Consider the following 16,615-nt stretch of genomic DNA (forward strand, 5'->3'; position numbering starts at 1 on the left):
GTGCGAGGGCTCATTTTTTGCAGGACATCCTGTAGTTTCTGTTGGTACTATTTTGTAATACATACGACTTTTTAATAGCTTTTTATTTCATTGTTTCTTGGAGACACGATGACCAAAAAAATGCATTTCTGGTGTTATTTTTTTTTCTGATGACGTTCACCGTGCGGGGTAAATAAGGCATTAATTTGATAGATCAGACTTTTATGCAGCGATACCAAATATGTATTTTTAATTTATGATTTAGATTCCTTTATTATAAATATGGCAAAACGGTGGTGATTTAAACTTTAATTGCTTTTTTTTTCTACAATTAGTAAAACTTTATTGATCTTGTTTTTACTTTATCTTTAGTCCCCATAGGGGACAACAACCTGCCATAGCCTTACATCATACTGCGTTCGCCAGGCAGTCTATCAGGCTATCCTATGGGGACAGCTTCATGGGCATTCTGCTATGACACCTGTACAGCTCCCTGCAATCTCACAATTGACAGCGGCATTTAAAGGGTTAGCCGCTTTAATCAGCTGGCTGTCAGAAACAGCCGGCACCCGGGAGATGGGAGATTGCCACACGATGTTCTGCCATACATACCCCAATGCTTAAGAACATAAATGTTTGCCCTGTAGCAGGAAGGAGTTATCCCATTACTTAAAATTACTTACAAACCCCTGTGTACTTCCTGGTTGCTGCTGACCAGGACATGTGACTGCTGCAGCCAATCACTGACTATAAAAGCTCACTGCTGTGGCCAGTGATTGGCTGCCACAGTCACATGTCCTGATCAGCAGCAACCAAGGATGATAGAATGATAGTTAAGCACATTATGGGAAAACCCCTTTAAGTAGATATTAAAGGGAACCTATTAGGAGTTTTATGAAGCCTTAAATACATGCAACAAAAAACCTCCCTTTTCCATCCTAAGGGTGCCGACCCACTAGCGAGATTTTTTTTTTTGCGCTGTGAGCGAGTAAAAATACACGCCTTACCGCGCAACACCAGCCCCATTGAAAACATAATGAGTATTCGCAGACTTCTGCCACAGCTATGGCAGAGGTTTCCTTCATCTCGGCGGTCACTGTGGGGATGAAGGAGTCCTCTATCACAGCTGTGGCTTGAAAATCATCCCTAGCTGAAAATCACCTCTCTCTGAAAATCATCCCTGGCTGTTGAAAAAAAAAAATTTTTTTACTTACCTCTCCGCCGCTCTGGCGTGTCCTCCGGCTGGCTCCCCGGTACTGCTGTGAAGCCCATTCAGCAGGCAGGGATTTAAAAATCCCTGCCTACTGAATAGACTATGCTAATTGGCAGAGCGCTCAGCCAATCCCACGCAGCACACAGCCATTCTTCAATGGCGAACCAGACGGAGGACACGACTGAGCAGCAAAGAGGGGAGAATATAATAATTTTTTTTTGCCAGCTAGTTTTTTTGTAACTTCCTAATAACTTTCCTATTGAATGACGAATGGAAATTAAATATATTGCCGTCATTGTTTCACAAGTGTCCTGCAACATGCATCCCCATATATCTACACACTACAATAATAATCATATTACACTACACCTACATCACAGTAATATACTGATCCCACTACACCTACACTACACTAATATACTGATCACACTACACTAATATACTGATCCCACTACACTAATATACTGATCCCACTACACCTACACTACACTAATATACTGATCACACTATACCTACACTACACCAATATTCTGATCCCACTACACCTACACTACACTAATATACTGATCACACTACACCTACACTACACCAATATACTGATCACACTACACCTACACTACACTAATATACTGATCACACTGCACCTACACTACACTAATGTACTGATCCCACTATACCTCCACTACACTAATATAGTGATCCCAAAACACCTACACTACACTAATATACTGATCACACTACACCTTACCTACACTAATATACTGATCCCACTACACCTACACTACACTAATATACTGATCACATTACATCTACACTACACTAATATACTGATCACATTACATCTACACCACACTAATCTACTGATCACACTACACCTACACTAATATAATGATCACACTACACCTACACTACACTAATATAATGATCACCCTACACCTACACTAATATGCTGATCCCATTACACCTACACTAAACTAATATACTGATCCCACTACACCTATACTACACTAAGATACTGATTCCATTACATCTACACTACACTAATATACTGATCATGCTCCACCTACACTACACTAATATACTGATCGCACTATATCTACACTACACTAATATACTGATCCCACTCCACCTACACTACACTAATATACTGATCACACTATATCTACACTACACTAATATACTGATCACACTATATCTACACTACACTAATATACTGATCCCACTACACCTACACTACACTAATATACTGATCACACTACACCTACACTACACCTACACTACACTAATAAACTGATCACACCACACCTACACTACACAAATATACTGATCACACTACACCTAGAGTACACTAATACACTGATCACACTACACCTACACTACACTAATGTACTGATCCCACTACACATACACTACACTAATACACTGATCACACTACACCTACACTATACTAATGTACTGATCACACTACACCTACACTACACTAATGTACTGATCCCACTACACTAATACACTGATCCCACTACACCTACACTACACTAATGTACTGATCCCACTACACATACACTACACTAATGTACTGATCACACTACACCTACACTACACTAATGTACTGATCACACTTCACTAATATACTGATCACACTACACCTACACTACACTAATACACTGATCACACTACACCTACACTACACTAATGTACTGATCACACTACACCTACACTACACTAATGTACTGATCACACTACACCTACACTACACTAATGTACTGATCACACTTCACTAATATACTGATCCCACTACACATACACTACACTAATACACTGATCACACTACACCTACACTACATTAATATACTGATCCTACTACACCAATGCACTGAGCACACTACACCTACACTAATATACTGTTCACACTACACTAATATAGTGATCCCACTACACTACACTAATATACTGATCACATTACACCTACACTACACTAATATACTGATCCCACTACACCTACACTACACTAATATACTGATCATATCTACACTACACTAATATACTGATCCCACTACACCTACACTACACTAATATACTGTTCCCACTAAACCTACACTACACTAATATTTTGATCACACTACACCTCCACTCTACTAATATACTGATCACACTACACCTACACTACACTAATATGCTGATCCCACTACACCTACACTACACTAATATACTGATCCCATTACACCTACACTACACTAATATACTGATCCTACTACACTAATATAGTGATCACACTATATCTACACTACACTAAAATACTGATCACACTACATCTACATTAGACTAATATACTGATCCCACTACACCTTCACTAATATACTGATTCTACTACACTAATATACTGATCACACTATATCTACACTAACCTACTGATCACACTACACCTACATTACACTAAAATACTGATCCCACTACACCTACACTACATCAATATAATGATCCCACTACTCCTACACTACACTAATATACTGATCACACTACACCTACACTACACTAATATACTGATCACACTACACCTACACTACACTAATATACTGATTCCACTACACCTACACTACCCTAATATACTGATCCCACTACACCTACACTACACTAATATACTGATCCCACTACACCAATGCACTGATCCCACTACACCAATATACTGATCCCACTACACCTACACTACACTAATATACTGATCCCACTACACCTACACTACACTAATATACTGATCCCAATACACCTACACTATACCTACACTACACTAATATACTTATCCCAATACACCTACACTAAACTAATATACTGATCCCATTACATCTACACTAATATACTGATCACACTACACCTACACTACACTAATATACTGATCCCACTACACTACACTACACTAATATACTGATCCCATTACATCTACACTAATATAAGGATCCCTCTACACCTACACTACACTAATATACTTATCACACTACACCTACACTACCGTAATATACTGATCCCACTCCAACAATATACTATTCACACTAAACCTACACTGCACTAACATACCGGCACATCCGCAGTACAGAATAGAAGACGCTGGACAGGTACGCAGGCGTCAGTGGAAGGGCACAGGGTTGGGTTATGTCTGAAGCAAGTAGGGCAGAGCCGCGCGCTTGCGACCTACGTGGGGCAGAGCCGCGCGGCTGCGACCTACGTGGGGCAGAGCCGCGCGCCTGCGACCTACGTGGGGCAGAGCCGCGCGCCTGCGACCTACGTGGGGCAGAGCCGCGCGCCTGCGACCTACGTGGGGCAGAGCCGCGCACTTGTGACCTACCAGGGGCAGAGCCACGCGACTGCGACCTGCCTGGGACAGAGCTACACTATAAGGACACAGCAGAAAGATGGCGCTATCATCGGCTGCCAGAAGATTCCTGAGGAGGAAGATGGTGGTATTAATAATTACCTCACCAAGCAGCCCTGAAGGGGTTAATCCTCCCTTCCTCCAATGACCTGACATGAGGGGACATACAGACCTCCACTGGCAGAGTCGGACAGCAAGTACAGCAAGTGATCCCACTACACCTACACTACACTAATATACTGATCCCACTACACCTACACTACACTAATATACAGATCACACTACACCTACACTACACTAATATACTGAACCCACTACACCTACACTACACTAATATACTGATCACATAACACCTACACTAATATACTGATCACACTACACCTACCCTACAATATACTGATCACACTACACCTACACTACACTAATATACTAATCACACTACACATACACTACACTAATATACTAATCACACTACACTTACACTACACTAATATACTGATCCCACTACACCTACACTAATATACTGATCCCACTACATCTACACCAATATACTGATCCCACTACATCTACACTAATATACTGATCCCACTACACCTACACTACACTAATATACTGATCACATTACACCTACACTACACTTACACTACACTAATATACTGATCCCACTACACCTACACTAATATATTTATCCCACTACATCTACACTACACTAATATACTGATCCCACTACACCTACACTACACTAATATACTGATCACACAACACCTACTCTACACTAATATACTGATTCCACTACACCTTCACTACACTAATATACTGATTACACTACACCTACACTACACTAATATACTGATCACATTACATCGACACTAATATACTGATCTCACTACACCTACACTAATATACTGATCCCACTACACCTACACTACACTAATATACTGATCCCACTACACCTACACTACACTAATATACTGATCCCACTACACCTACACTACACTAATATACTGATCCCACTACACCTACACTACACTAATATACTGATCCCACTACACCTACACTACACTAATATACTGATCCCACTACACCTACACTATACTAATATACTGATCCCACTACACCTACACTATACTAATATACTGATCCCACTACACCTACACTATACTAACATACTGATTCCACTACACCTACACTACTCTAATATACTGATCCCACTACACCTACACTACACTAATACACTGATCCCAGTACACCTTCACTACACTAATATACTGATCCCACTACACCTACTCTACACTAATATACTGATCCCACTACACCTACACTACAATAATTTACTGATCCCACTACACCTTCACTACACTAATATAGTGATCACACTACACCTACACTACACTAATATACTGATCACATTACATCTACACTACACTAATATACTGATCTCACTACACCTACACTATACTAATATACTGGTCCCACTACACCTTCACTACACTAATATACTGATCCCACTACACCTACACTACACTAATATACTGATCCCACTTTACCTACACTACACTAATATACTGATCCCACTACACCTACACTACACTAATAAACTGATCCCACTACACCTACACTACACTAATGTACTGATCCCACTACACCTAAACTACACTAATGTACTGATCCAACTACACCTACACTACACTTATGTACTGATCCCACTACACCTACACTACACTAATATACTGATCCCACTATACCTACACTACACTAATATACTGATCCCACTACACCTACACTACAATAATATACTGATCACACTACACCTACACTACATTAATATACTGATCACACTACACCTACACTACACTAATATACTGATCACACTACACCTCCACTACACTAATATACTGATCCCACTACAGCTACACTACACTAATATAAGGATCCCTCTACACCTACACTACACTAATATACTGATCCCACTACAGCTACACTACACTAATATGCTGATCCCACTACACCTTCTCTACACTAATATACTGATCCCACTACACCTACACTACACTAATACACTGATCCCACTACACCTTCACTACCCTAATATACTGATCCCATTACACTTACTCTACACTAATATACTGATCCCACTACACCTACACAACAATAATATACTGATCCCACTACACTAATATACTGATCACACTACACCTACACTACACTAATATACTGATCACATTACATCTACACTACACTAATATACTCATCTCACTACACCTACACTACATTAATATACTGATCTCACTACACCTACACTACACTAATATACTGATCCTACTACACCTACACTATACTAATATACTGATCCCACTACACCTACACTACACTAATATACTGATCACATTACACCTACACTACACTAATATACTGATCACATTACACCTACACTACACTAATATACTAAGCCCACTACACCTACCCTACACTAATATACTGATCCCACTACACCTACCCTACACTAATATACTGATAACAATACATCTACACACTAATACACTGATTCCACTACACCTACACTAATATACTGATCCCACTATTCCTACACTACACTAATATACTGATCCCACTACACCTACACTACACTAATATAAGGATCCCACTACACCTACACTACACTAATATACCGATAACAATACATCTACACACTAATATACTGATCCCACTACACCTACACTACACTAATATACTGATCCCACTATTCCTACACTACACTAATATACTGATCCCACTACACCTACACTACACTAATGTACTGATCCTATTACACCTACACTACACTAATGCACTGATCCCACTACAGCTACACTACACTTATATAAGGATCCCTCTACACCTACACTACACTAATATACTGATCCCACTACAGTTACACTACACTAATATGCTGATCCCACTACAGCTACACTACACTAATATACTGATCCCACTACACCTACACTACACTAATATACTGATCCCACTACACCTACACTACACTAATATACTGATCACACTACACCTACACTACACTAATATACTGATCCCACTACAGCTACACTACACTAATATGAGGATCCCTCTACACCTACACTACACTAATATACTGATCCCACTACAGCTACACTACACTAATATACTGATCCCACTACCCCTACACTACACTAATGTACTGATCACACTACACTAATATACTGATCACACTACACCTACACTACACTAATATACTGATCCCACGACACCTACACTACACTAATATACTGATCACACTACACCTCCACTACACTAATATACTGATCACACTTCACCTCCAGTACACTAATATACTGATCCCACTACACCTCCAGTACACTAATATACTGATCCCACTACACCTACACTACAGTAATATACTGATCCCACTACACCTACACTACAGTAATATACTGATCCCACTACACCTACACTACACTAATATACTGATCACACTACACCTCCACTACACTAATATACTGATCACACTACACCTCCACTACACTAATATACTGATCACACTACACCTCCACTACACTAATATACTGATCACACTACACCTACACTACAGTATTATACTGATCACACTACACCTACACTACAGTAATATACTGATCACACTACACTAATATACTGATCCCACTACACCTACACTACAGTAATATACTGATCCCACTACACCTACATTACACTAATATACTGATCCCACTACAGCTACACTACACTAATATACTGATCCCACTACCCCTACACTACACTAATGTACTGATCACACTACACTAATATACTGATCCCACTACACCTACACTACACTAATATACTGATCACACTACACCTCCACTACACTAATATACTGATCCCACTACACCTACACTACAGTAATATACTGATCCCACTAAACCTCCACTACACTAATATACTGATCACACTACACCTCCACTACACTAATATACTGATCACACTACACCTCCACTACACTAATATACTGATCACACTACACCTCCACTACACTAATATACTGATCACACTACACCTCCACTACATTAATATACTGATCACACTACACCTACACTACAGTAATATACTGATCACACTACACCTACACTACAGTAATATACTGATCACACTACACTAATATACTGATCCCACTACACCTACGCTACAGTAATATACTGATCCCACTACACCTACATTACACTAATATACTGATCCCACTACACCTACACTGCAGTAATATACTGATCACACTACACCTACACTACACTAATATACTGATCCCACTACACCTACACTACAGTAATATACTGTTCACACTACACTAATATACTGATCACACTACACCTACACTACACTAATATACTGATCACACTACACCTACACTACAGTAATATACTGTTCACACTACACTAATATACTGATCACACTACACCTACACTACACTAATATACTGATCACACTACATCTACACTACACTAATGTACTGATCCCACTACACCTACACTACACTAATATACTGATCCCACTACACCTACACTACACTAATGTACTGATCCCACTACACCTACACTACAGTAATACACTGATCAAACTACACCTACACTACACTAATATATTGATCACACTACACCTACACTGATCCCACTACCCCTACACTACACTAATATACTGATCCCACTACGCCTACACTACACTAATATACTGATCCCACTACCCCTACACTACACTAATGTACTGATCACACTACACTAATATACTGATCCCACTACACCTACACTACACTAATATACTGATCCCACTACACCTACACGACACTAATATACTGATCACACTACACCTCCACTACACTAATATACTGATCACACTACACCTCCACTACACTAATATACTGATCCCACTACACCTACACTAATATACTGATCACACTACACCTCCACTACACTAATATACTGATCACACTACACCTCCACTACACTAATATACTGATCCCACTACACCTACACTAATATACTGATCCCACTACACCTACACTACAGTAATATACTGATCCCACTACACCTACACTACAGTAATATACTGATCCCACTACACCTACACTACACTACACCTCCACTACACTAATATACTGATCACACTACACCTACACTACAGTAATATACTGATCACACTACACTAATATACTGATCCCACTACACCTACACTACAGTAATATACTGATTCCACTACACCTACATTACACTAATATACTGATCCCACTACAGCTACACTACACTAATATACTGATCCCACTACACCTACACTACACTAATATCCTGATCCCACTACACCTCCACTATACTAATATACTGATCCCACTACACCTACACTACAGTAATATACTGATCCCACTACACCTCCACTACACTAATATACTGATCACACTACTCCTCCACTACACTAATATACTGATCACACTACACTAATATACTGATCCCACTACACCTACACTACACTAATATACTGATCCCACTACACCTCCACTATACTAATATACTGATCCCACTACACCTACACTACAGTAATATACTGATCCCACTACACCTCCACTACACTAATATACTGATCACACTACTCCTCCACTACACTAATATACTGATCACACTACACCTCCACTACACTAATATACTGATCACACTACACCTCCACTACACTAATATACTGATCACACTACACCTCCACTACACTAATATGCTGATCACACTACACCTACACTACAGTAATATACTGATCCCACTACACCTACACTACAGTAATATACTGATCACACTACACTAATATACTGATCCCACTACACCTACACTACAGTAATATACTGATCCCACTACACCTACATTACACTAATATACTGATCACACTACACCTACACTACACTAATATACTGATCCCACTACACCTACACTACAGTAATATACTGTTCACACTACACTAATATACTGATCACACTACACCTACACTACACCAATATACTGATCACACTACATCTACACTACACTAATGTACTGATCCCACTACACCTACACTACACTAATGTACTGATCCCACTACACCTACACTACACTAATGTACTGATCCCACTACACCTACACTACACTAATGTACTGATCCCACTACACCTACACTACACTAATGTACTGATCCCACTACACCTACACTACACTAATGTACTGATCCCACTACACCTACACTACACTAATGTACTGATCCCACTACACCTACACTACACTAATGTACTGATCCCACTACACCTACACTACACTAATGTACTGATCCCACTACACCTACACTACACTAATGTACTGATCCCACTACACCTACACTACACTAATGTACTGATCCCACTACACCTACACTACACTAATGTACTGATCCCACTACACCTACACTACACTAATGTACTGATCCCACTACACCTACACTACACTAATGTACTGATCCCACTACACCTACACTACACTAATATACTGATCCCACTACAACTACACTACACTAATATACTGATCCCACTACACCTACACTACACTACACTAATATACTGATCCCACTACACCTACACTACACTAATATACTGATCCCACTAGACTTACACTACTCTAATATACTGATCCCACTACACCTACACTACACTAATACACTGATCCCAGTACACCTTCACTACACTAATATACTGATCCCACTACACCTACTCTACACTAATATACTGATCCCACTACACCTACACTACAATAATATAGTGATCTCACTACACCTACACTATACTAATATACTGATCCCACTACACCTACACTACACTAATATACTGATCCCACTACACCTACACTACACTAATATACTGATCCCACTTTACCTACACTACACTAATAAACTGATCCCACTACACCTACACTACACTAATAAACTGATCCCACTACACCTACACTACACTAATTTACTGATCCCACTACACCTAAACTACACTAATGTACTGATCCAACTACACCTACACTACACTAATATACTGATCCCACTATACCTACACTACACTAATATACTGATCCCACTACACCTACACTACAATAAAATACTGATCACACTACACCTACACTACATTAATATACTGATCACACTACACCTACACTACACTAATATACTGATCACACTACACCTCCACTACACTAATATACTGATCACACTACACCTCCACTACACTAATATACTGATCCCACTACACCTACACTACACTAATATACTGATCACACTACACTAATATAAGGATCCCTCTACACCTACACTACACTAATATACTGATCCAACTACAGCTACACTACACTAATATGCTGATCCCACTACACCTTCTCTACACTAATATACTGATCCCACTACACCTACACTACACTAATACACTGATCCCACTACACCTTCACTACACTAATATACTGATCCCACTACACCTACACAACAATAATATACTGATCCCACTACACTAATATACTGATCACACTACACCTACACTACATTAATATACTGATCTCACTACACCTACACTACACTAATATACTGATCCTACTACACCTACACTATACTAATATACTGATCCCACTACACCTACACTACACTAATATACTGATCCCACTACACCTACTCTACACTAATATACTGATGCCACTACACCTGCACTAATATACTGATCCCACTACACCTACCCTACACTAATATACTGATAACAATACATCTACACACTAATACACTGATTCCACTACACCTACACTAATATACTTATCCCACTATTCCTACACTACACTAATATACTGATCCCACTACACCTACACTACACTAATATAAGGATCCCACTACACCTACACTACACTAATATACTGATAACAATACATCTACACACTAATATACTGATCCCACTACACCTACACTACACTAATATACTGATCCCACTATTCCTACACTACACTAATATACTGATCCCACTACACCTACACTACACTAATGTACTGATCCTATTACACCTACACTACACTAATGCACTGATCCCACTACACCTACACTACACTAATGTACTGATCCCACTACAGCTACACTACACTTATATAAGGATCCCTCTACACCTACACTACACTAATATACTGATCCCACTACAGTTACACTACACTAATATACTGATCCCACTACACCTACACTACACTAATATACTGATCACACTGCACCTACACTACACTAATATACTGATCCCACTACACCTACACTACACTAATATACTGATCACACTACACCTCCACTACACTAATATACTGATCACACTACACCTCCAGTACACTAATATACTGATCCCACTACACCTACACTACAGTAATATACTGATCCCACTACACCTACACTACACTAATATACTGATCACACTACACCTCCACTACACTAATATTCTGATCACACTACACCTCCACTACACTAATATACTGATCACACTACACCTACACTACAGTATTATACTGATCACACTACACCTACACTACAGTAATATACTGATCACACTACACTAATATACTGATCCCACTACACCTACACTACAGTAATATACTGATCCCACTACACCTACATTACACTAATATACTGATCCCACTACAGCTACACTACACTAATATACTGATCCCACTACCCCTACACTACACTAATGTACTGATCACACTACACTAATATACTGATCCCACTACACCTACACTACACTAATATACTGATCACACTACACCTCCACTACACTAATATACTGATCCCACTACACCTACACTACAGTAATATACTGATCCCACTAAACCTCCACTACACTAATATACTGATCACACTACACCTCCACTACACTAATATACTGATCACACTACACCTCCACTACACTAATATACTGATCACACTACACCTCCACTACACTAATATACTGATCACACTACACCTCCACTACATTAATATACTGATCACACTACACCTACACTACAGTAATATACTGATCACACTACACCTACACTACAGTAATATACTGATCACACTACACTAATATACTGATCCCACTACACCTACGCTACAGTAATATACTGATCCCACTACACCTACATTACACTAATATACTGATCCCACTACACCTACACTGCAGTAATATACTGATCACACTACACCTACACTACACTAATATACTGATCCCACTACACCTACACTACAGTAATATACTGTTCACACTACACTAATATACTGATCACACTACACCTACACTACACTAATATACTGATCACACTACATCTACACTACACTAATGTACTGATCCCACTACACCTACACTACACTAATATACTGATCCCACTACACCTACACTACACTAATGTACTGATCCCACTACACCTACACTACACTAATGTACTGATCCCACTACACCAATGTACTGATCCCACTACACCTACACTACACTAATGTACTGATCCCACTACACCTACACTACACTAATGTACTGATCCCACTACACCTACACTACACTAATATACTGATCCCACTACACCTACACTACACAAATATACTGATCCCACTACATCTACACTACACTAATATACTGATCCCACTAAACCTACACTACTCTAATATACTGATCCCACTACACCTACGCTACAGTAATATACTGATCCCACTACACCTACATTACACTAATATACTGATCCCACTACACCTATGTACTGATCCCACTACACCTACACTACACTAATATACTGATCCCACTACACCTACACTACACTAATATACTGATCAAACTACACCTCCACTACACTAATATACTGATCACACTACACCTCCAGTACACTAATATACTGATCCCACTACACCTACACTACAGTAATATACTGATCCCACTACACCCACACTACACTAATATACTGATCACACTACACCTCCACTACACTAATATACTGATCACACTACACCTACACTACACTAATATACTGATCCCACTACACCTACACTACACTAATGTACTGATCCCACTACACCTACACTACACTAATGTACTGATCCCACTACACCAATGTACTGATCCCACTACACCTACACTACACTAATGTACTGTTCCCACTACACCTACACTACACTAATGTACTGATCCCACTACACCTACACTAATATACTGATCCCACTACACCTACACTACACTAATATACTGATCCCACTACACCTACACTACACTAATATACTGATCCCACTAAACCTACACTATACTAATATACTGATCCCATTACACCTACACTACACTAATATACTGATCCCATTACACCTACACTACACTAATATACTGATCACACTACACCTACACTATACTAATATACTGATGCTACTACACCTACACTACACTAATATACTGATCCCACTACACCTACACTCCACTAATATTCTGATCACACTACACCTACACTACAGTAATATACTGATCCCACTACACCTACACTACAGTAATGTACTGATCCCACTACACTAATATACTGATCCCACTACACCTACACTACACTAATACACTGATCCCACTATACCTACACTACAGTAATACACTGATCCAACTACACCTACACTACACTAATATACTGATCACACTACACCTACACTGATCCCACTACCCCTACACTACACTAATATACTGATCCCACTACCCCTACACTACACTAATATACTGATCCCACTACCCCTACACTACACTAATGTACTGATCACACTACACTAATATACTGATCACACTACACCTACACTACACTAATATACTGATCCCACTACACCTACACGACACTAATACACTGATCCCACTACACCTACATTACACTAATATACTGATCCCACTATACCTACACTACAGTAATATACTGATCACACTACACTAATATACTGATCCCACTACACCTACACTAATGTACTGATCCCACTACACCTCCACTACACTAATATACTGATCACATTACACCTCCACTACACTAATATACTGATCACACTACACCTCCACTACACTAATATACTGATCCCACTACACCTACACTAATATACTGATCACACTACACCTCCACTACACTAATATACTGATCACACTACACCTCCACTACACTAATATACTGATCCCACTACACCTACACTAATATACTGATCCCACTACACCTACACTACAGTAATATACTGATCCCACTACACCTACACTACAGTAATATACTGATCCCACTACACCTACACTACAGTAATATACTGATCCCACTACACCTACACTACAGTAATATACTGATCCCACTACACCTATACTACACTACACCTCCACTACACTAATATACTGATCCCACTACACCTACACTACAGTATTATACTGATCACACTACACCTACACTACAGTAATATACTGATCACACTACACTAATATACTGATCCCACTACACCTACACTACACTAATACACTGATCCCAGTACACCTACATTACACTAATATACTGATCCCACTACAGCTACACTACACTAATATACTGATCCCACTACACCTCCACTACACTAATATACTGATCCCACTACACCTCCACTACACTAATATACTGATCCCACTACACCTACACTACAGTAATATACTGATCCCACTACACCTCCACTACACTAATATACTGATCACACTACACCTCCACTACACTAATATACTGATCACACTACACCTCCACTACACTAATATACTGATCACACTACACCTCCACTACACTAATATACTGATCACACTACACCTACACTACAGTAATATACTGATCCCACTACACCTACACTACAGTAATATACTGATCACACTACACTAATATACTGATCCCACTACACCTACACTACTGTAATATACTGATCCCACTACACCTACATTACACTAATATACTGATCACACTACACCTACACTACACTAATATACTGATCCCACTACACCTACACTACAGTAATATACTGTTCACACTACACTAATATACTGATCACACTAC

General features: G+C 39.3%; 1 protein-coding gene across 1 annotated transcript in view; it reads right to left on the bottom strand.

The window, feature by feature from the left end:
• LOC136629178 (zinc finger protein 773-like) overlaps window positions 1–16,615 on the bottom strand; it is a 101,815-nt gene that overhangs the window by 25,285 nt on the left and 59,915 nt on the right. The gene's annotated exons all lie outside the window — the stretch shown is intronic.

Source organism: Eleutherodactylus coqui, chromosome 5 (genome assembly GCF_035609145.1).
Source record: "Eleutherodactylus coqui strain aEleCoq1 chromosome 5, aEleCoq1.hap1, whole genome shotgun sequence".
Taxonomy (NCBI): domain Eukaryota; kingdom Metazoa; phylum Chordata; class Amphibia; order Anura; family Eleutherodactylidae; genus Eleutherodactylus; species Eleutherodactylus coqui.